At 43.1% G+C, this 22,432-nt stretch overlaps 1 non-coding gene and 1 pseudogene across 1 annotated transcript; both read left to right on the top strand.

The window, feature by feature from the left end:
• The window catches only part of LOC105004387, an 84,609-nt pseudogene that overhangs the window by 4,164 nt on the left and 58,013 nt on the right, over nucleotides 1-22,432 (top strand).
• TRNAW-CCA lies at nucleotides 13,354-13,425 on the top strand. The gene has a single exon. It is a non-coding gene; the product is annotated as a tRNA-Trp (tRNA).

The raw sequence follows: 22,432 nt of genomic DNA, 5'->3' as shown, positions 1-22,432 counted from the left end.
GAGTAATACTCCATTGTGTATATGTACCACAGCTTTCTTATCCATTCATGTGCTGATGGACATCTAGGTCGCTTCCATGTCCTGGCTATTGTAAACAGTGCTGCGATGAACACTGGGGTACACGTGTCTCTTTCCCTTCTGGTTTCCTCGGTGTGTATGCCCAGCAGTGGGATTGCTGGCTCATATGGCAGTTCTAGTTCCAGTTTTTTAAGGAATAGGAGGGATGTTTCATAGCTCTGATCTCAAGATGGATTCAAAATCGGCTGAATTCTGTTTCCTATTTTCGGTATCCCTTGTTGAAATCATACTGTAAATGACCAAAAAGCTTGTAGAGGGAAGTATGACAAAGTGAAAGAAGGGAACAGCAAGGCAGAGAAAGGCAGGAAGCTCCCTTTCACGTGCCAGGTAGTAAGACAAGAGATCCCTAGAATAAACAGATGCTCCTAGAAAATGTGTTGATTGCCTTTTTCCACTGGAGTTTTCATTGAGTGATTTTTTTTTTCTGTTCTATAACTTTGTTGAGCTATAAAAGGACCCTGGCAACATTTTTTGTCATGCTTCTTCTTTCTTAAGCTTTCTTTTCAGGCCCAATTCTGTATGTTCTAATTGCAAACTCCAGTTCAAGTTCCTGAAGCACTCTCTTATAATTATCACCAAACAAACGCAGTGATTCCACAAAGCCCAAACATGTGTTGTGTTAATGCTCACAACTAAAATACTTTCATTTTTCTTGGACTCTAAGCAAAATGGACCATAAGCAAAGTGTTTGATAAAATGACAGGTGGAATTCCATCCAATTAAGACATAAATATTTTTCCAGAGGCTAAGCTCACTGCAAAATAATAGTTTTCACTCAACACATCTTTACATGTCTTTGGCAAAACACCTGTCTAAAACTGTTAACACTAAATATTTGGGGATCTCTGTACTTCAAAGACATCTCTGCAAACGTCAAGCATTGTTAAAATGTTGAAGTAATTTTGGTTAAATGCTTCTGTGACAACTGTCTGACTTGATTTGTTTTAGCTGAATACATTCTGAATATTGCCTGGAATCTGCGAATTGGTCATCTGCCAAAAGATGAGAATTGGGCTAAAGTCAAAATAATTACATGCATCAAAGAAATGAAAAAATGGGGGGAATCTTCGAGCATTTTAAAAATGCAATTTATCTTGTGGATTGGAAGCTTCAAAAGAATATACTTACCAATTGATAGCATTTGCAGTAAAACTACAAGTATAGAGTAGAAGTCATTCTGATTCTTGACCAAATTTTTACCTATAGAACCACACCTATAGCTCCTCACACAAAAAATAAAAAGCATATTTTAAACTACTTTGACAAAATCAGTGATTAAGCAACACAACACTGAGATGTTTTCCTAGGAATTTTTAGTTTTTTGGTTACCAAGTGCGTAGAGTTCTCAGAATCACAGAAGAAATATTAAAAGTAGAAAAAAATTAGTAAACATCTGGTCTAACAATGCCCCTACTGCCCCTCCTCCCTCCATTTTTGGATAGGTAAATTGAGACCAAAAGACCTAAAGCCAACCACAGTAGGTTCACAGAAGAGCCCACTGCAAAGAGCTTAAAAGTTTGAGCTGATGGGTGGGTAGTTGGGAAAACATTCATGAAACATATCAACATATGGTGAAAGTGGGATAAAAATGTTGAAGGTGCATACTGAGGTCAATAATAAGAGGAACTAAGGTTAATTGTGTGTGCATGCTAAGTAGCTTTAGTGATGTACAACTGTGTGACCCTATGAACTGTAGACTGCCAGGCTCCTCTGTCCATAGGATTCTCCAGGCAAGAATACTGAAGTAGGCTGCATGCTCTCTTTCAGGAGATCTTCCCAACCCAGGAACTGAACTTGCATCTCTTACGTCTCCTGCATTTCAGGCAAGTTCTTTACCATGAGTGTCACCTGGGAAGCCCTGGGTTAATTGGGTAATTCTAATTAATTGGGTCAGGCATTGTGACAAGCACTTTACATATATCATCTCATTTAATTCTCGCACAAGGATGCCATTATCCCCTTTTATAGATGAAATCTCTAAGCTACTTGCCGAATTTAGGTAGCTAGCAATTGACAGAGTCAAGATTTGGAGTCAGTTCTGTCTGACTCAAAATTCTTATTCTTAACTGTATGCTGAACGTCCTCCCGATATTGATGACTCTAGAGGTTGCTTCTTTTCCATGAATTCAAGTAGCTACAATCATAACTTGAGAAATCTACCATGATCATGATTTGGAAGGTCTGAATCAGCTACCAGTCACACCTAAGCCATGGAGTCTGGTGAGAGTCTGTTATCAGGGCTAAGAGTATAATGACAATGGTCAGGAATTTTCAAGAGACCTGATTCAAATAGTCTGGTCCTTTGTCCCTATAATGACCTTCCTTCTTGACAAAACGTATGTTCAGAATTATTTTACAAAATGTCCAGGGCCTTGACTTAGTCTGAGACTTTTGGAGTCAACTCAAGAATTATCCATTACCTTCCTGGGTAAGAATCAACTTGTGGTTAAGAATCCACGTGCCAATGAAGGGGACCTGAGTTCCATCCCTGGTCTGGGAGGATTCCACACGCCTCGGGCAACTAAACCCCTGCATTGCAGTTACTGAAGCCTGTGTGCCCTAGAGACCATGCTCCATAACAAGAGAAGCCAGTGCAGTAAGAAGCCCTGCTTGCCGAAACTTGAGAAAGTCTGCATGTAGCAACGAAGACCTAGCACAACACCCCACCCCACCCCCCAAAATAATAATAAAATAAATAATTTAAAAAGTTATCCATACCCCTCGACTTCCAAACATACTTCACTGAATACCATTAGTCTAAGGCCTGCCCACACCAAACACCCCATGTCTGATCTAAACAAAATCAATTCTGAACGTGGAAAAGATCAGTTATTTTCATTGTGTTTCCTTAATGAAGCTCTTGTGGAAAGCGTCAGAAACTCGAGTTAAACTAGCAGAAACGGAAAAGGGATATACTGTCTTAGCGATCTGAAAACTCCTGGGGCACATTTGTCTGCAGATATGTATGAATCCTGGCACTCAAACAGAAACCACAGGACTTCAGTCCTTCCCTTTTCCTTTGTAAGCTCCTTGGTGCAGCTCTTAAGTGGAACCCATCCACACGGAGCTCCACCCTGCAACCCTTCCATCCTTACATCGTTCTGGTTGCCAATAACCCCTGCAAAAAAAAAAAAGAGTTTCTAAACTTTTCCAACAGCAGCCTCAGTTTGGGTCTCATAGGCCTAACAGTCGTGTGTCTACCGCTGAACCAATCACAAAGGAGCCATAGGGATGGAATGTGCTGATTGGCCAGGTCTGGGTCACATGCCCACTCCAAGACGTGTGAAGACTTAGGATCCTGTCTGGTCATATGAATGAAGAGAAAGAGAGAGGCGGTTTCTCTAGAGAAAAATCTGAGCATTGTTACCGGAAGTGGTGGGAAATCTACACCAAACAAGCAAAAATCAACACGTGCTCACAGTCATCTCCCATCTCTTAGACACTGCCATCTCCGAGACATAACAAGGACTAGGGAGGGTACCTTGAGTGGGTACGCAGGAGCTAAAACAGTCAGGGGTGGGAAGCTGAGAGATGTAGGTTTCAAACTTCAGTTACTACAGAATCAACAGGGGTGTTTTGTTAGAAAGGCAGATTCTTATACTCCACACCCAGAAATTCAGCAGATCTGGGGCATGAGAATTCACATTTTTAACTGCTCCCCTAAATGTAATGTAGGTCAAGACCTGTGAACTGTATTTCAAGAGACATGGTTTATAGGTCCTAGGAAGGTAGACCAGTTATTAAGTGAATTTCACTAAATCCAAAATAATAGCCAGAGGGAGTCCTTTAAAACAAAGAAAATAAATCTTGACACTTGCTCTCTGTGAATCTCTCTCTGTTACCTCACCTCTCACTACTTCCTCGGCAGCGAGCACCAGGTGCCAGCTGCTTACAAAAGGCTCTGGGAGATGAGCATCTTCATCAAGGCAACTTACCAAGGGCTGGTTTGCCTGCCAGTAACAGAAAGACATATGGGATTTATAGACAGCTTTGAATGCCATCAGAAACACTGTAGCTTATTACCAAATGTATGAGTCTTATAATGGGAATATAGTATTTTAATGAAATAAGTGTATTCTAAAATTTAAAAAGAGAGAAGAAAAGGAAAAGAAAGAAAACACCTCCACAATTAGGAAAATACTTAAAGAGTAGAAGAGCAGAAGCAACGTATGTATGGAATTTGAACCCTCCTCGCTACCCTCCTTCCTCCTCCCCCCTCCCCTTGCCTCTTTTCTCTTTTTTGCGTTTCCTCTTTGTTCAACGCACCATTGGTAGATATCCAAGCACTGAGCAATAATGGGAGCCACAAATCTTTTTAAAGTGTTCCCCAAAAGGGTGATAGGGCAGGAATCTCAGGGAAGGTCAATTCAACTGGAGTCCTAGGAGAGTCGCTCCTTGAAACCTGAAACTTGCCAAGTGCTATCACTTCAAGGCACAGGGACCTAAGAGGATTAAGGTAAGTATCCCTCCTAAAAGCTTGAAAAAACAAAGATTAGTCTTTAGCATCACAAAGAAACATATATTTATATAGGTTCTGAATGAAAGGAAATATGTTAAGGCTTTTGGAGTTGGGGGGTGGAGGTGAGGAGAGACACTGTGGATGGAAGAGATAAATCATGCCTAAGCAAGAGAGAGCAATGTGCTACAAGATTAGCCACTGTTTACAAAGATACAGATTGAAATTGAGATTTATGCCAGTTTAATAAGACAGGGACTACAAAACCTTATTTAGCTTAATTTATCCATTCCTAAGTGAGCATCTGTGATGAGACCAAACAGTGGACCTTTTGTGTTTTTCCACTGGATAAGAAGGGTGGTGAGGATTATTAAGATAATTAATAGTTAGGTCAACACTGCAAGAAGGACTTGTTCAACTGCAAGAAAAAATACACTTATTTTAATAACTTCAAAAATATCTGACTATACAATTATGGAGGAGTAAATCACTTACATTCTTTCAGTCCTCAGTTTCCAAAGTAATTAAAAAAATTTTTTTTGGAGATTGTAAAGTCATTCAAAAGTCTAAGGGAATCCATAAACCTCCGAAAAATCCACATATATGCAAAATTGTGCATATCACTCTTTTTCACTGGACATAGATTCTTTTCATATCAGTAAGATCACTTTTTGTCAAAATGTTGTCTCTTTCACTTCTTTCCAGACAAAAATGAACGTCTACTTTCCCCTCCTTCAGAAGGAAACAGTTACAGATTACACAAATAGCACAGAAAGGCAACTATAATTCTGCATGAAAGTCAATTTCCACTGGAAGGTTCTTTGGTTTGGATTGACCGGGAGGGTCAGTCTGTGGATGGGTCTTTGGCATGGCCATCGCTGACATCTGACCCATTTCGTTTCTAGTTCATTCTGTGAGGGACACGTACTGACAACACAGGTGTACAAGCACCAACAGAATTCCTGTTGCTCCCGTGGCCAGAGCAACCCAGGGTTCCCCAAGACTTCCAGTGGAACGTGTTTTGCATCAGTCCCTTTTTTTCAAGTTGGACAGGGCATGTGTGCCAGGGCCTGCTATGTTGACAATATTTACAGCAGCAGCAGGTTATGTATTTCAATGTTAAGTCTCTCTCCCCGAGCATCAGAAAATTTCTAAAAGTCCCTATAGCCATCCAGGTGTCCATCAATGTCCACCTGCCCTCAAACTGACAGGGATTTGCCGCCGTCAAGTGTGCTTGTGAGGTCATCCCACTAGCACTGACCAGGTATTCCCTCATAATTCCTCCGTTCCCAGATGTACGTGTTAAAATTGTCCCTCTTAAAGTTGATGAGCACACTGGATGTGGCAATATCCCCTTGTTCACTTGAACTGTTAGTAATGTAATGGTGTATTTTATAGTAGATTTCATCTTAAAATTGAAGAAAGGGGTAAATTCTCCACCACCAGCCTCACCCACAGTAGAAGTATGAAGGCTAAAGGGTTCTGAGCTTTTTTTTGCAACAGCTTCCATAACAAGGATGGCAAGACTTTGAATTAAGACATTTATCCCGTTCATTTGATTTTTTTAAAAAAATCTGCCAAGAATGCCAAGTTTTAATGTTACCAAATTGTTTTGAGAATAGACATTATCTTCTGCCCAGTGGTCAGTCAAGTGCATTACCCCCTGAAAACCAGGGAACTTCAGGATTTTGGAGCAAGGCTTCAGTCTGTTTCCATTTTCTGACAAGCCCCATGGAAAGATGGTGAACAGAACCTAGCTCTAGTATCATGGAGACCCTACCCTGTAGTCGACCAGCTGCCTGTCAGCATTTTTGGCAGACTGTTTTGACACTAGTGGAATCCTCTGAAAAAAAAGGCAGCAAGTTAGGATAATGTACAGAACTACTTTATTCACTCAAGTAGCAAAACCAGATGAGATGTCAGCTGTGCAGGTGTACAGTGTCTTAGCTTGGATTTTCCCCAAAACAGTCCTTGACATGACACGGGAATATGACGGTAAGTAGTTTATTTTGGAGGTGATTCCAGGAAGCAGCTGTTGAAGGGCAGTGAGGAAGTGAGTCAGGAAATGGAAAGAAGATTTTAAAGGGTGTGTGTGCCACTCGGGTGCAGTCTTGCTGGCACCTCGTGGGAGACAGTGAAGAACATGCTTCAGAATTATCCCCATTCTGAGGGATGTTTCAGCATCAACCCCCATTCATCACTGGTTGGGAGCTGCTCCCCTGGAAATATTAACTTTTCCAGCAGTTTGATCCTGCTTGATGCATGGGCTAGAGCCTATTCCAGCATTCTGAAAATATTTTTAGGTTGAGTGGCGGGTGTTTACAGCAAGAAGCCATTGGAATTAAGGAGATGGTGAGAGGCAAGGAGAGACGGGCAGGACTCTGACAGGGTCTGCTACACACAGATACTTTGAGCTTCCTTCCAGGTGACATTTTTACCGTTTCCAAGAGGCTGCTGCAATTTCTAAAAGGTTCACCAGCGATGTGTTTTCCTTGTTGACATTGTTCTCTACATAATGGACCAAAACAAGGCTGTACAGAGGACATCATTAATCTCCTCCAGTTGTTTGATGAAGGGACATAGAGTGACTGGAGGGACACAGATCCCTCCATGATCTGCTTTGGAATAGTGGAAAGCAGATCAGTGATTCTGGAATGGGTGATGTCGTCGGAGCAAAGCAGTTTTACAGTTTTATTCTTCCTTCTAAACCATACTGTAGCTCAACCCTTTCCAAGACACATAGCTTCAACAAGGCTGTTGCAACTATGTAGATTTTTCCATGGATGCTGAAATAAGCAATCTCATAGAGTGCTTTGAAACAAGGCAGGTTTTCCCTTGGACTGCAAGGAGATCAAACCAGTCAATCCTAAAGAAAATCAACCCTGAATATTCATTGGAAGGACTGATGCTGAAGCTCCAATACTTTGGCCACCTGATGTGAAGCTGACTCATTGAAAAAGACCCTGATGCTGGGAAAGATTGAAGGCAAAAGGAGGAGGGAGCGGCAGAGAATGAGACGGTTAGATAGCGCCACCAACTCAATTGTCATGAATTTGAGTAAACTCTAGGAGATAGTGAAGGACAGGGAAGCCTGGTATGCTGCAGTCCACAGGGTCACAAAGAGTCAAACACGACCTAGCGACTTAACAACAACAAATGCAAGTTTAGGTAAAGTTCCAGTATATTCAAAACAAGTCTACTTTCCACTTAACATCATTCAGACTAGAGGGTTTTTTCAAGAGGGACAGATGGAAAATATTCCTTTAACTTGTTAACTTCATGTTTCCAGTGGTCCAAACCTCACTGCACAAGAAGGATGGCTTTTTATACTATGTTCTGTCACATCCATGCTGCAAGGAAAATGGTCTTATCATATTTTCTTTTCTTTAATACTTTCCAATTTAGGTGTGACCTGATACAATCAATGTATATGGATCAAAATGTTGGAAGATCTCAATTCCTACTGATGGAGGAAATAATCTCAACTATGATGATTACACATGTTACTCTGATAACCTGAATGATTGTTTAGCACAGGGCTTCCCTGTGGCTCAGTTGGTAACGAATCCACCTGCAGTGCGGGAGACCTGGGTTTGATTCCTGGGTTGGAAAGATCCCCTGGAGAAGGGAATGGCTACCCACTCCAGTAATCTGGCCGGGAGCATTCCATGGACTGTATAGTCCATGGGGTCACAAAGAGTGAGACACAACTGAGCGACTTGCACTTTTTTGTTGCATTCTAGGCAAAGCACACTTCCCCATCCTGTTGATTTTGAGCTGGTCCGTGTAACTTCCTTTGGCAAGCATAAGTCTGGACATGACACCGGCAGAAACCTTATGTGTCTTATGCATCTTAGTCTGGCTCTTGTGCTTCTGTTTTTCTCTATAAGAGGATTACACTGTGGGTGGCCATTGGTCCAAAGAGAAACCCCTAAGTGTCACCTTGGATCTTGGAGTCATGAACCTGAAGTCCAACCTAGTCCAATCAAGTTGCAACCAGTACAGAAAGAATGAAATAATGCCATCTGCAGCAGCACGGATGGGCCTGAAGACTAGCATACTAAGTGAAGTAAATCAGACAGAAAGACAAATGCCATGGTATCACTTATAAGCAGAATCTAAAAAAAATGATACAAATGAACTAATTTACAAAATAGAAACAGATTCACAGACTTAGAAAATAAACTTATGATCACCAAAGGGGAAAGGTGGCAGGGAGGGATAAATTGTAAGTTTAGGATTGACATATAAACACTACTCTATTTAAAATAGATAACTAACAAGAACCTACTGTATAGCACAAGGAACTCTGCTTAATATTCTGTAATAATCTATATGAGAAAAGAATTTGAAAAAGAATAGATAAGCATATTTATAATTGAACCCTTTGCTGTACACCTGAAACTACCACGATATTGTAAATCAACTATAGTCCAATATAAACTGAAAATTAAAATAAAAGAGATAATGTTTATTAAAAAAAGAAAGGCATCAATAAATCATTTGTGCAAAAACTGTAAAAAAAAGGGCAACCAATGCACAAACCCATGGGTGACAAATAAATACTTGTTATTTTAAGACACTGTTTCAGGGGTGGTTGGTTATACAGCATTTATTGCAGCAATAACTGGCTAATGTCTTACTTTTTTGGATAAACAAGCATCCTTTAACTCCTCATGCTTGTTTAGAATGAAAAATAACCTTGGTATAGCTGGATTTGAAACATTTTTCCCCAAAAGTCAATTTTTCAAAAGTAACAAGAAGTACACTCAAGAAAGATATATTCTTTTTAGTGTGTTCTATTCTCACTTCAACCCCAAACTATACAATCTGTGAGAATGGACCTGTCATTCTGTTCTTTGTTTTAGCGGTTGGCACTAATTAACAGTCCATTACAACGGCGTCCCCCCAGCTGATGCCTTTTGATGTGAACTTTTTTCAAGTTCCATCCCCTTTGTTGTGAAAACCTTCCAACTCCTCACTCTGCCACAGTTTAATTTGTAATCAAAATTATGAACTAATGAAATAACATAAGTCTTGTTTAAATAGGGTGGTTTGCTTGTTTGTTTTCAAAATTATACCAATTTGCCATTTCACCAAATTCACATCCTTTTTTTTTGTTAATGAAAGCAACATCTTCACTATCACAATATGAAATGAGAAGCCTCTTGGACTTGTTGCCTACAATTAAACCGCAACAAAAGGAAGCCGAAGTCATTTCACTTTTCATAAGGCCGTAATTATTCTTCAGCTATTGGAATACGACATCCCTTAGGAGCTAATTATCGAAAAGCTCTCATCACACATAGGAAACACACAAACAAATCCTTCAAGCACAAAGTAAATGTTCAACATTAAAGAGCTGCGTCCAGGAAGTCATACCAATCAGTTGGGCCAGCTAATTACTAATCTGATTTTTGGAGTAGTTGCAGTAGATAATTATGATGACTATTCATAACATGAGACGCACAGCCTTTGACTGACTTTAATAAAGATCTAGCTGCAAGAAAAACTGTTACTAAGACCCATAACATAAAATTTGCATTGCAATGGAACCAAGTGTAGTAGACACTTTTTAATAGAAAACATTTCATTTATCACATGATAGATACATTTAATGTACCTGTTTTTGTGGCTGTCATGTTTAAAGGTAGAGTGAGCTAGTATATTGATCTGATCTCATATGAGCCATGCAGTACTGCTTATAGCCCAATTCAGACTTTAAAATGTATATTATAAAATACTTTTCTGAATCAGTTGAGATTCACATAGCATAAATATAGCATATTAAAGGTTAATTCCAAAGGAACCAAAGTCAGAGTCATATACATAATGTGGTGACTACTCTCCTCATTCTTCAATGTATTTCTATTTCAGGATATTGAAATTTTTCTTAATTTATAAATTGTTTTAAAACAAATAGACATTCATATACTGTGGATGGAAATGCATATTGGTACTTTTTCAGACAGCAACTTGCCAATAACTATTAAAGCTAAAATATCTATATCCTTTTGACCTAGCCGCGTACCTTCTGAGATTTTTATCTTGTAGACAGACTTGTGTGTGTGCATGCTACGTCGCTTCAGTCATGTCTGACTCTTTGTAATCCCATGGATTGTAGCCCGTCAGGCTCCTCTGTCCATGGGATTCTCCAGGCAAGAATACTGGAGTTGGTTGCCATGCCCTCCTCCAGGGGATCTTCCCAACCCAGGGCTCGAACCTGCGTCTCTTACATCTCCTGCATGGGCAGATGGATTCTTTACCAATAATGCCACCTGGGAAGCCAGACAGACTTGCATTAGCACTCAAAAATAACGTATAAGGGTGTTCATCACAACATTGGAAGAGGAAGAAAGAATCAGTAAAATAAATAATTGAATTGCCATTAATCTTTATTAACTGCTTTCTGATAAATCCATTATAACAGAATACTTAGGCAACTGCTGAGGACACTGAAGATACACAGAGAAGAGACCTATATGCGCATTTATACAAAGATGTTCAAGGTTTATTAAATGCATTAAAAGGTACAATATGTATGGTATGATCCCATTTCATTTTTGTAACCTAACAAGATATGCATATGCTTCCCGGATAAATGTCCATACAAATGTTTTCCATCACTGTATATGTTTATGCATATGTGAGTGTGAGTAGGTAGACAGATATGCAGACAGATAGAGAAAAAGAAAGATCTCCATTCCCTCTATTTCCATTGTCACTGTCCAGTTCAGGCCATGGTCACCTCTCTCTGATACAGTCAACAGCCTCCTCGTTGTCACCGTGATGCCTATCTTGGGTATCTCAGGTCTGTCGTATACCCAGAGATGCAAATGATTCATCTAAAGTACAAATGGGTCCACATCACTGCTTGGTTTAACGCTACTCAGTGGTTCCCCCTCACCCTACCAGCTGGGCCCACGCTCCTCAGCCAGGCTCACAAGTCCTCCACAATGGGGTCCACCTCTCCATGAGCCTCATTTCCAGTTACACCCCATCTCACCTCCATGTTCCAGCACTGAGGCCTATGCACAGCCTCCAGTATTGTCAAGTCAGGTTTTACACAGGTTATCCCTTGTGCCCGAAATGTCCTTCCTTTCTCTCACTGATTCCCTACCTGTCTCTCTCTCCCTTCCCGCCCTTTCTCTCTCTCTCACATGCACACACACACAATCAAACAATTTGGCTTAACAAGCTGATTCTAATCCTTGAATAAGAACCACTTATATTTCTCTCAGGGCTTCCCTGGTGGCTCAGATGGTAGAGAATCCGCCTTCAATCCGCGGGAGACCTGGGTTCGATCCCTGGGTTGGGAAGATCCCCTGGAAGAGGGCATGGCAACCTACTCCAGTATTCTTGCCTGGAGAATCCCATGGACAGAGGAGCCTGGTAGGCTACGGTCCTTGGGATCGAAGAGTCAGACACAGCTGAGCGACGACTGCTGCTGCTGCTGCTGCTAAGTCGCTTTAGTCGTGTCCTTCTCTGTGCGACCCCATAGACGGCAGCCCACCAGGCTCCCCCGTCCGTGGGATCCTCCAGGTAAGAACACTGGAGTGGGTTGCCCTTTCTTTCTCCAGTGCATGAAAGTGAAAAGTAAAAGCGAAGTCACTCAGTCGTGTCCGACTCTTCGAGACCCCATGGACTGCAGCCTACCAGGCTCCTCCATCCATGGGATTTTCCAGGCAAGAGTACTGGAGTGGGGTGCCATTGCCTTCTCTGAGCTGAGCGACTAAGCACACACAAAAATACACATATTTCTCTCAAGAAGCCATCTCTCAGAGCCAGGATTTTGCTCATTCTTTTTCCGATTTCTACATCTACTACTGCCGGCCTCTTCCTCCTTCTGTTAGTGCAATTCCTCTAGGTGATTCCTAGATACTCTTTAGGAGTCAGTTTATAAGATCATCATCTGCTACTCTGAGTTCCCAAAGCATAGTGATCCCTCTCTACTGTATTTGCCTTCTGACTTGTGTGTCTCCCTCCCTTAGGGTGACTAGCCATCCCAGAATGCCTGGGCTTGTCCCTGTGTTTAGCATTGAAGATCCCACATCCCAGGAAACCCTACAGTCTCAGGCAAACCGGGAAGGTTGGAGACCTACTCACCTTAGACTTTATGTTCATCAAGGACAAGGGCTGAGCAAAAGACCTGGCACACGACAAATGAGCACTGATTCAAATTAAATAAAAGAAGAGAGAGGAATGTGAGTGTAACTATACTTGGATATGTAGGGTGAAGAGCTCTTCATTTGGTTCCCGGTCATGTAAACTTTTTAAATGTCATCAAAACATGATACATTAAGGTTAGGAAAGTTGTCAAATACACAAGTTAGTTAGATGCACATTGTAATTCACAAAACATTCATACATGTAATAAGTGTATATTAACTACCTTTTGTGTGCTGGGTACAGTGAATTACAATGGGCTACAAGGATTAGGCAGATTTGGACTCCTCCCAAAGAAGTCTGCAGGGGGATTTTATAAAACTCAAACAAAGAGAAACAATTATGGCATAAAAAAAAAAAGACCAGGTAATCTATGTGTGAGCCTACCAAGAAAAGGCTTCAGGTAGGAGGTAAGGGTACATTTGGGAAGGGTTTACATTTGGATAAGGTTTAAGCAGAAGGATGAGAAAGGACTCCCAGTTTGAGAAAAGACTCTGCTCTAAGTGTTCCCTGAGATAGGAAAACTCACCATGTGCACGTGGCTTGAGAATATGGATGTGTGTGTTTTCTATGGCTGTGTAAAAAAAAAAAAATCACCACACAGTTAGCATCTGAAAATAATGATCATTTATCATCTCATTTATCATCGGGCTTCCCTGGTGGCTCAGAGGTTAAAGCGTCTGCCTCCAGTGCAGGAGACCCAGGTTCAATCCCTGGGTTGGGAAGATCCCCTGGAGAAGGAAATGGTAACCCACTCCAGTATTCTTGCCTGGAGACTCCCATGGATGGAGAAGCCAGGCTACAATCCACGGGGTCGAAAAGAGTCAGACATGACTGAGCGACTTCACTTTCACTTTATCATCCCATAGCTTCCATGGGTCAGAAGTCTGGGCTCAACCTCGCTGGTTCTCCACTCAGTGTCTCCCAGGGCTGAAATCAAGGTGTTCCTCTGGGGAGCTCCTCTTCCAAGCTCATGTGGTTGTTGGCAGGGCTCAGTTCCCTGCTGTGGTGTGAGTGAGTTTCTGTATTTTTCTTCTTACTTACTGGGTAAGGACCCTTCCTAGCTTCTACAGGCCACCCTCAAATCCTTTCCTCATGGCTGCCTCCAAAGACGCTCTCACAACAGCAGCAGCTTGCTTCTTTAAAGCCAGCAAAATTTTTCTGACTTCCAGAAGGATCTGTCCTTCTTTTTAAAGACTCACCTAATTAGGTCATGCCCACCTGGCACAGGGCTTCCCTGGTGGCTCAGTGGTAAAGAACCCATCTGCTGCCACAGGAGACTGGGGTTCAATCCCTGGGTCAGGAAGACCCCCTGGTGGAGGGCATGGCAACCCGCTCCAGTATTCTTGCCTGGAGAATCCCATGGACAGAGGAGCCTGGCGGGCTAGTCCATGGGGTGGCAAAGAGTCATACATGACTTAGCCACGGAGCACAGCCCCATGGCTCCTAGGATAACTCTCCTTTGATGAACTCCGGGTCAGCTGACTAGTAACCTAACACATTCTCCAGTTTCTCCCATACTTAAAAGGAGAAGATCACATCAAGCACATATACCAGGGGTGGAGACAGGTATAGGAATGTTGGCAGGCAAAGTAGAATATTTGCTACCACAAGGGGTGATAAAGGGATTCAAGGGGCATTAGATAAGTCGTGGGGAGTGAAAGTGTCATATGATGGAGGACCTTGACGGCAAGACAAGGAGTTTGGAGACTGAGGATTTTTAAGTTGAATAGTAGCATAATGAGAAGTAGAACAGGAAAAGGCAGTACCTTTATCAGAACTCTACAGGAGAGTTGGATAAAATTATTTTAAGTGTTAGTCGTTCAGTCGTGTCTGACTCTTTGAAACCCCACGGACTGTAACCCACCAGGCTTCTCTGTCCATGGAATTCTCCAGGGAAGAATACTGGTGTGGGTTGCCATTCCCTTCTCCAAGGGATCTTCCTGACCCAGGGGTTGAACCCAGGTCTCCTGGATTACAGGCAGATTCTTTACTGACTGAGCCACTAGGGAAGCCCAGCATGTTAAAAATGGAAAAGTTTTAGAGCAAGGATGGGAACTCATTTGCATTAACTCTGATCAAGTAGTATTGGCTGCCTGGAGGGCTGTGTTGGGAGGACTTGGGGTCATTTCTGGACTGAGAGGGCAGCAGCACTGGGCTCTATTGGTAACGTGTGAAACAGTGAGGATGGAGACAAGCCACAGCCCTGGAGCTGGGGCTGGCCACCCTGGCATTTGAGAGAATAGTTTCAGACCTTGTACCTCTGCTAAGGAAAATAGCAAGTCTATTTTCCAGGATTCTAAGGTTTAATCTAGCATCCTGCAAAGCAAATCAAAACCAGCAAACATTAGGAAGCTCTTCAAGCCTTCTCCAAATGTCAGGAGCTAGAATAAAATACAAATAAATTAATCCACTGGGAGCTTCTGCTATTCCTTTCTCTCTCCTGGGGGAGGAAAGGGGGCGGGGCGGGAAACAGCTCCAAAATTTAGGAATTTCTAGCAATCTCTTTAAACACCAGAAAACAGGTCTGCCAGGCAAAGAATTCAAATGCCCTTGCTTTGGACTTTGATGATGCATTCCAAGGCTGCATGGAGACATGTGTAAGGAGAGTGATGAGAAAGTTAATCCTCTAATGATAGGTCTAAGGCCCAGAGGGAAGCCTCATCACAGGGTCATGTGTGTAGGTGGGGGCGGGGGGATGTCAGCTTGGCAGAGCAGGCACTCACCTGCCCCTCCCCACCCCACTGCTTAGGCTCTCCCACCATCTCTCACTTGCCTTTAGGAGCAGCCTTATGCCTTCCAAATCAGAAGCCAAAATCCCAATAGACTGATTAAACAGGGTTTTGTGTTTTTTGTTTTTTCTATATGTCCAAAAGCTGTGCCCTGGGTATTTGGTGTTACTCAAGAGAGTGCTAAGAAAAAGTGGCTTCAGAGTTGGAAGCCCTGGAGGGACTTCTGACTACTTTTTAGTGAGTAGGGTGGATTAGATTACTGGGTTTTAAATTTTTATTTATTTGTTTTAGGTGCGCTAGGTGACTGTTGCTGCGCATAGACTTTTCTCTAGTTGCGATAAGCGGAGGGTACTCTCTCGAGTTGAGGTGTTGGCGGGGGGCTTCTCCTTGTGGTAGTAGCTTCTCTTGTTGCAGAGCACAGGCTCTGGGCTTCAGTAGTTGCAGCACCCAGGCTCAGTAATTGTGGCACATGGGCTTAGCTCCCTTGTGGCATGCAGCATCTTCCCAGACCAGGGATTGACCCCGTGTCCCCTGCATTGGCAGGCAGATTGATGACTAGACCAGCAGGGAAGTCCTAGGTTACTGTTTGCTGAACAGTCTCTCTGAGTGCCTATGTTCCTATGTCCTTGGAAGGAGCATATTTCCGCTCCACCCTGATGTTGGGCCTGACCATGTGACTTGCACTGGTTAATGAAACATTAGTGGTTTTGACACAGTTAGATATTTAAACTGTGTTTGAGAGATCGGGTTTGCCCACTGTGTCTCCCATCACTACAAGAAAAACATGCCCAAACTAGCCTCTGGTCCAATGAGGATAAAAGGCATAAGAGCAGACCTGAACTCAACAGCTGCTTGGAGTTAAGCCTGTAGGAGCCCAGATGAGATCAAGAAAGCTAACAGATATGTAAGCAAGAAGAGTAGATGATGATTATCTTAAGCCACTGAGTTTAGGAGGGGTTTGTTACAAAGTTATTGTGACAACACTTGATGGGTATTGTAGGTATGAGGCCTCGGGGAAGTTCCTTTTTCTCCACCTCAGTTTCTTTATATAGTGAGTATATGGATGCTAAGTCATTTCAGTCATGTCTGACTCTTCACGACCCCATGGACTAGAGCCTGCCAGGCTCCTCTGTCCATGGGATTCTCCAGGCAAGAATGCTGGAATAGGTTGCCATGCCCTCCTCCAGAGGATATTCCCGACCCAGGGATCGAACCTGCATCATTTATGTCTCCTGCATTGGCAGGCGGGTCCTGTACCACTAGTGCCACCTGGGAAGCCCTTCTTCATATAGTAAAAGGATATAACAAGGGTACCTCTTCACAGGGCTGTTGTGAGGCTCAACAAAGACAAGGCATTTAAGTAGCTCATAGGGATGAATGATGCAGAAGCACTTAAGCATCGTTTGTCATCACGGTTAGAAGAATGAACTCTGGATCCAGTTTGGGGGTGGGGGGTGGTTCAGCTCCTGGCACTATGAATCTGCTACAGATCTGGCTGGTGGGCAGAGTCAAGTGTGAGAGTAATTTCAAAACCAAGACATGTCTATGCTAGCAAAGAAACCTAAATCTGGACCTCCTCGCTCAGCTATATATTCTTGCCTCCATACATCACTAAGGCCCTATGCTAGGCAAGGTTCTGGGATAATTCTCAGGACACAGACTTCCGCGGTCTCTAATCTTAGAAGGGTTCCAAGACACAGGATAGGTGGGGGTGAGGCTCTGGGGACGGAGAGGAGATGTGCGAGGAGGGGCTACGGATCCGGGGTATACATAGAGCCCTTTCTGGGGCTGGGCTGCGACAGGCAGCCCAGCCCCTCCTAAGGCTGTGGTTTGAGAGGAAGGCTTCCCAGGTATCTCAGTGGTAAAGAATCCACCTGCCAACGCAGGAGATGTGGGCTGGATCCCTGGGTCGGGAGGATCCCCTGGAGGAGGTTATGGCAACCCACTCGCATGTTCTTGCCTGAGAAATCCCATGGACAGAAGAGCCTGGCGGGCTACAGTCCATAGGGTCTCAAAGAGTTGGACATGTCTTAGGGACTGAGCGTGAACATGAGGACCACTGAAGTCTGCAAGAAGTTCTGGAGACGCATCCCAGGGAGATAAATACTATCCACAGCAACTCAATGCTGGTGGTTTAAAGCTTGGACGTTGAAAATTCAGACTCAGAAGGAGAGAGGGTCCTTCAGAGAACATTCATGAACAAGACAGATGGTAAGTCTGAGCTAGGAGTTATGTACAATTTCAAGGCTGGGCATTTAGACTTAGAAGAAGCACAGTGTAGCAAGTAAAAGCTTTGACTCTGCTGCTGCTGCTGCTGTTGTCACGTCAGTCGTGTCCGACTCTGTGCGACCCCATAGACGGCAGCCCAACAGGCTCCTCCGTCCCTGGGATTCTCCAGGCAAGAACACTGGAGTGGGTTGCCATTTCCTTCTCCAATGCATGAAAGTGAAAAGCAAAAGTGAAGTCGCTCAGTTGTGTCCGACTCTTAGCGACCCCATGGACTGCAGCCTACCAGGCTCCTCCGTCCATGGGGTCTCCAGGCAAGAGTACTGGAGTGGGTTGCCATTGACTCTGCTAGACTGCCTTAAGTTCAAAGCCTGGCTTCTGGCATTTGCAAGTTGTGTGACCTTCAGCAAGTTATGTAACAGCTCTGAACCTCAGTTTCCTGAGGGAAGTTAGGAAAATAGGGTTATTATTAGAACTTCCCTTCTCAGGTGCTTATGAGAATTAAAATCATTAAATATATAAAGCACTTCGAATGGACTTCAGTACTGCCTATTAACATTATTTTTATTATTTATTTGGCTGCACCAGGTCTTAGCTGTGGCATGCAGGATCTAGTTCCCTGACAAGGGAACAAACCTGGGCCCCCATCAATGGGAGCTTGGAATCTTAGCCACTGGACTACCAGGGAAAGTCCTTATTCTCCTACTTATTGATAGTACAGGCTCACAAGCCATTATCTGAATCACATGAGCTGACACATGTTTCATAATTCAAAATTTTCAGATTTTAGAAAAGACATATGAATGCACATATATAAATTGTACAAAAGAAATATGGTGCCGATATAAAGATTTTAGAGAAGAAACATGGTGTAGATAGAAAAGCACAGTAGGATCTGGGGTTTTATTCTCTAACCAAGTATATGAATATTTATGTGGTGAAATATGTGAATATTTAGATCAAACAAGAACTAGAAATAGCTTCATGTCAGTTCAGGTCAGATTCTGCTACCTTATAAGATTTTTTAAAGAGCAAAGCAAACAAATGATAACATAAATAAAACTCTTTGAGTTTCTAGGGCTTTGAGGATTTGAGAAATGCAAAAAAGAGATTGTGGCTTTTATCACTGGAAGTGATGGAGACTGCATAAGTGTGTTGGGCCAGGAGCAGGGGGGCAGAGGAAGGTCTCTTCCACCTAGGTTGGTTGGGAAAGACAGAGTAAGAGGCAGATTTGGAGTGGAGACCCTCAAGGATTGGCAGTGTCTCAAAGGCAGGACTCAGGCAGCAACACTGGTACTTATTAATAAAAACAGTCAGGAATCAAAGCCCAGGGTAGATGGCTCGGAACTTGTCAAGAGGTGAACTGAAGCTGGACTGTGAATAGCCTTGGATGCCAGGACAAGAATATAGGCTTTCTGTTATGAGAAGGAGATGATTTCACTGGAGTTGAATCTGGCATCTCAGCCAATTTCTGCCTCTGGTACAAAGCCTGGCAGGTCTTTTAGAGATGGATGATCTTAAGTTATGCCCCTTGATGGGGACCATGCTCTAGAATGCCCTGTCCTTCACCTTCAAAGTTTGATCATTAATAACTACCCACTCTGGGACACACTTTGCCTGTCACCATGCTGACAGACACTGTCAGCTGCCCACCCACATCACCTTGGCACTCATTTGTAAATACAGAAGGATGCTCAGTGAGAACACCTGCAAATCTTTACCGAAGGCTCTTTCTGGTTGCTGATGTACCCTGGGCTGGTGCACAAAGTCAACTGGAAATGCAAAGAGTTAATACCCTCAGAAGTAGCCCTTAACCAGTGATGGACAGGACGCTGAGGATAAATATCCCAATTCCCTCACCCTCAGATCAGGATAACAATGAAGTATGTTCTCCAACACATATGCTCTCCAATGAGTCCTACAATTCCCCTGGGAAAATGGGGTCCAGATGTCCCCAGCAGTAACTTTTAATGCACTGTGTTAGCACCTGCCCATTTCTGTCTCACTCTTTACTCTGTAACCATGTTTCTCGGCATCACATTCCAAATCAACTTGTTGCACTTGAATCTTTGTCTCAGGGTCTGTTTCTGGGGCAACTCAAACTGGGTCACCATAGACAGGAGTGGCCTTCATGCTGGACTTGGTTCATGGTTTCCATTGGGAGAGGTTAAACATCTCAAGGAGAGAAACTTTTCATTGGCCTTTGAATCCCCATTGTGCACTTCAGTTCAGTTCAGCCCAGTTCAGCCGCTCAGTTGTGTCCAACTCTTTGCGACCCCATGAATCGCAGCACGCCAGGCCTCCCTGTCCATCACCAACTCCCAGAGTTCACTCAAATTCATGTCCATTGAGTCAGTGATGCCATCCAGCCATCTCATCCTCTGTCATCCCCTTCTCCTCATGCCCCCAATCCCTCCCAGCATCAGAGTCTTTTCCAATGAGTCGACTCTTTGCATGAAGTGGCCAAAGCATTGGAGTTTCAGCTTTAGCATCATTGCTTCCAAAGAAATTCCAGGGCTGATCTCCTTCAGAATGGACTGGTTGGATCTCCTTGCAGTCCAAGGGACTCTCAAGAGTCTTCTCCAACACCACAGTTCAAAAGCATCAATTCTTTGGCGCTCAGCCTTCTTCACAGTCCAACTCTCACATCCATACATGACCATAGGAAAAACCATAGGCCTAACTAAACGGGCCTTTGTTGGCAAAGTAATGTCTCTGCTTTTGAATATGCTATCTAGGTTGGTCATAACTTTCCTTCCAAGGAGTAAGCCTCTTTTAATTTCATGGCTGCAGTCACCAACTGCAGTGATTTTGGAGCCCCCAAAAATAAAGTCTGACACTGTTTCCACTGTTTCCCCATCTATTTCCCATGAAGTGATGGGACCGGATGCCATGATCTTCATTTTCTGAATGTTGAGCTTTAAGCCAACTTTTTCACTTTCCACTTTCACTTCCATCAAGAGGCTTTTTAGTTCCTCTTCACTTTCTGCCATAAGGGTGGTGTCATCTGCATATCTGAGGTTATTGATATTTCTCCTGGCAATCTTGATTCCAGCTTGTGTTTCTTCCAGTCCAGCATTTCTCATGATGTACTCTGCATAGAAGTTAAATAAGTAGGGTGACAGTATACAGCCTTGACGTACTCCTTTTCCTATTTGGAACCAGTCTATCATTCCATGTCCAGTTCTAACTGTTGTTTCCTGACCTGCATACAGATTTCTCAAGAGGCAGGTCAGGTGGTCTGGTATTCCCATCTCTTTCAGAATTTCCCACAGTTTATTGTGATCCACACAGTCAAAGGCTTTGGCATAGTCAATAAAGCAGAAATAGATGTTTTTCTGGAACTCTCTTGCTTTTTCCATGATCCAGTGGATGTTGGCAATTTGATCTCTGGTTCCTCTGCCTTTTCTAAAACCAGCTTGAACATCAGGAAGTTCACAGTTCATGTATTGCTGAAGCCTGGCTTGGAGAATTTTGAGCATTACTTTACTAGCGTGTGAGATGAGTGCAATTGTGCAGTAGTTTGAGCATTCTTTGGCATTGCACTTAGAGAAAGTAAAAAGAAAGTGAAAGTTAGTCACACAGTCCGAGTCCTTGCAATCCCATGGACTATAGCCTCTTTGGCTCCTCTGTCCATGGAACTCTCCAGGCAAGAGTACTGGAGTTGCCATTTCCTTCTCCAGGGTATCTTCCCGGGTTCAGTCCCTGGGTATCCTGCATTGCAGGCGAAATCTTTACCAGCTGAGCCAGTAGGGAAGCCCATGGCACTTAGACAGTAGACATCAAATAAGGTTGATTGTGGATTTACTTGGAAAATTAGATAAGTTGCGATTACTTGCATGAAGCTAAAGATCACCAATGACTTTAAGGTCAAAGCCCAGTTTCTGGGTTTTATTCACTGGCTCTCCCACTGGCTTGGTGATCTTGAGCAAATCCATTCATCTGTCTAAGACTTAGTCTCTATGAAATGACGATGAGAAACTTTGCCACTTAGAGCTGCTATGAGCATTACATAAGATCATGTGTGTGAAGCACCAAGCTTATGTCCTCGCTTTCTGTGTTAGTTACAGCTTTAGACACATTCTGTCCCCAAATATCCTATTCTTCCCCTCTTTCCTCCCATAACCACTTTCTCAGAGTCATGGTTTTAAGGTTCTCTTAAAATTATTGAAATGGATTCAAGGCCACATGCATATGATCCCGAGCATTCCACCCCCTACACAGAAAATCTCCAACTTTCAAAGAAGACTTTGTGGTAGCTTTTTCATCACCAGCTCTGACATAGACACATGCATACACATACATATAAACACGGATGGATTCTGTGGCAGCATCTCTCATCGCCAGCTCTGATATAGATACATGCATACACATACATATAAACATGGATGGATTCTGTGGCAGCATCTCTCATCGCCAGCTCTGATATAGACACATGCACACACACATACAAACATGGATGTCTTCTTCACAAGGCAGCTTTCTCAGTTCCTTCTGCAATTGCAACATGGACACCAACTTAACACTCTTGTGTTTAACCAACATAACATTTATATCGCCTAGAGTAAAAAGATTGCTACACTTGGACCATAAGAATTAGATCTTCTCATTCTATTATCACCACTGAACATTTCCCAAGACATCATGGCACACATGGCCCTAGTCTAGGTGCTTAGGATGCCAAGGAACGGTGGTACCATGAAGCTTACCCACAAAGATCGTCAATATGAGGCAGACACCATGTAGTGTGTGTGTGTGTGTGTGTGCTCACGTG

Source organism: Bison bison, unplaced genomic scaffold (genome assembly GCF_000754665.1).
Source record: "Bison bison bison isolate TAMUID 2011002044 unplaced genomic scaffold, Bison_UMD1.0 scf7180017864473, whole genome shotgun sequence".
Classification (NCBI taxonomy): Eukaryota; Metazoa; Chordata; class Mammalia; order Artiodactyla; family Bovidae; genus Bison; species Bison bison.
Note: the sequence above shows the minus strand (reverse complement) of the source record. Positions and strands in the feature narration are given on the sequence as shown.